This window comes from Sapajus apella, unplaced genomic scaffold (genome assembly GCF_009761245.1).
Source record: "Sapajus apella isolate SASKATOON/1434 unplaced genomic scaffold, GSC_monkey_1.0 scaffold50, whole genome shotgun sequence".
Taxonomy (NCBI): domain Eukaryota; kingdom Metazoa; phylum Chordata; class Mammalia; order Primates; family Cebidae; genus Sapajus; species Sapajus apella.
In genome coordinates, this window is record NW_022436990.1 from 15,419,679 (window position 1) to 15,421,175 (window position 1,497).

Here is a 1,497-nt window from a genome sequence, read left to right on the forward strand (position 1 = left end):
TTATAACCCAATCCCTGAAGTAACTTCCTTCTGCTTTGTCATTTGTTATTGGTGAAAAGCAAGTCACACATCTCATTCCCACCCAAGTCTTGAGTATTAATTGGACAAGGACATGATTACCAGGAGGTATGAATCACTTCAAACCATTTTACAAGTATACCTATCACATAGGTAGGTCTCCTTAAATTTTAAAATATATCTGTACTTTGCTTGGGTTTAGAATATCAACCATCTATGATCTTTTCATAGGTTTATCATCACAACTTTTTTAAAGATATTAAACTACCCATAACTTATTTAACATAGGCTATAACAGACATAATTTATTACTACAATGAAAGGTGTCTGTCTTTGGGCTATGCCTCTTGTGCTCCAGAAAAGCCTCAATAAAGGTCTTCAGTTAGTGATAAGTTGTTTCTCAAACAAATTTAACTATCTTAACTGGTCATCATTAAAACTATTGTTGAAAGTTCAATTTTAAAATCTGGGATAACTGGAGAATAGAGCAGGCATAAGCAAGTGTGATATTGTGCCAGAATTGCTAGCCTTTGCTTTAGTTATTTAGTAATAACTAAAATAAGCAGCCCAGGATAACTAAGATTTGTGTGTAAACAAATGCTTATCTTGACTTCTGTAAACCACTGAAGTAACAAACAGAATGACAAAAGTCCCCTGGCCCTTGGAATGTCCGGAGACCCCCGCCCTCGTCTCCGCCCAGCAGGTGAATCACAGAATCCCCTAGACCTTGGAATGTTCAAACCCTTTTCATCCCCATCCCCGCTCCTCACCCCCACTCCCAAGGTGGTTTTTCGGGTATAAAAAGTCTTGGCACCCTCCTTTTGACGCCACAGGTTGGAGAGACGTGAGTCCTCTGTGGTCGCCGGCATAATAAATGACCCTGCAATCTGGCATACTTTTGTCTTGGTGCTAACATTCAACACTCGGTCCAATACAACATTTGGAGGTTCCAGTGAGACTTGAACTCGGATCGCTGGATTCAGAGTCCAGAGTGCTAACCATTACACCATGGAACCTCAGCCCAAAAGTCTGAACTTATAGCTTTAATAAAGGCCTTGGACTGGGCGGAAGGAAAAATTGTTAACATCTACACGGTTAGCTGATATGCCTTTGCTACGGCCCATGTGCATGGTGCCATTTATAAAGAAAGAGGGTTGCTTACCTCAAAGGGAAAAATCATCAAAAACAAAGAGGAAATCCGATCTCTACTAGAAGCTATATGGAAGCCTAAGGCAGTGGCATTGATGCACTGCAAAGGACACCAGAAGGGAGATTCACCAGAGGCAAGGGGAAATAGGGTAGCTGACCTACAGACCAGACCGGCAGCCTTGGGGCCAGTAAAACCTCTGACCCTTCTTGTGACACTGCTGGCCCCAACCCTGCCTCCTACCCCTACGTACTCACCTGAGGAAGAAAACTTTGCTAAAGAACAGGGGGGATGACAAGATTCCACAGGGTGGTGGATTCTACCGGACACAA

At 42.6% G+C, this 1,497-nt stretch overlaps 1 non-coding gene across 1 annotated transcript; it reads right to left on the reverse strand.

Moving 5' to 3' along the window:
- Positions 1 to 962: 962 nt before the first annotated feature.
- On the reverse strand, positions 963 to 1,034 carry TRNAQ-CUG. Its single transcript has one exon. It is a non-coding gene; the product is annotated as a tRNA-Gln (tRNA).
- Between the last annotated feature and the right edge of the window lie 463 nt (positions 1,035 to 1,497).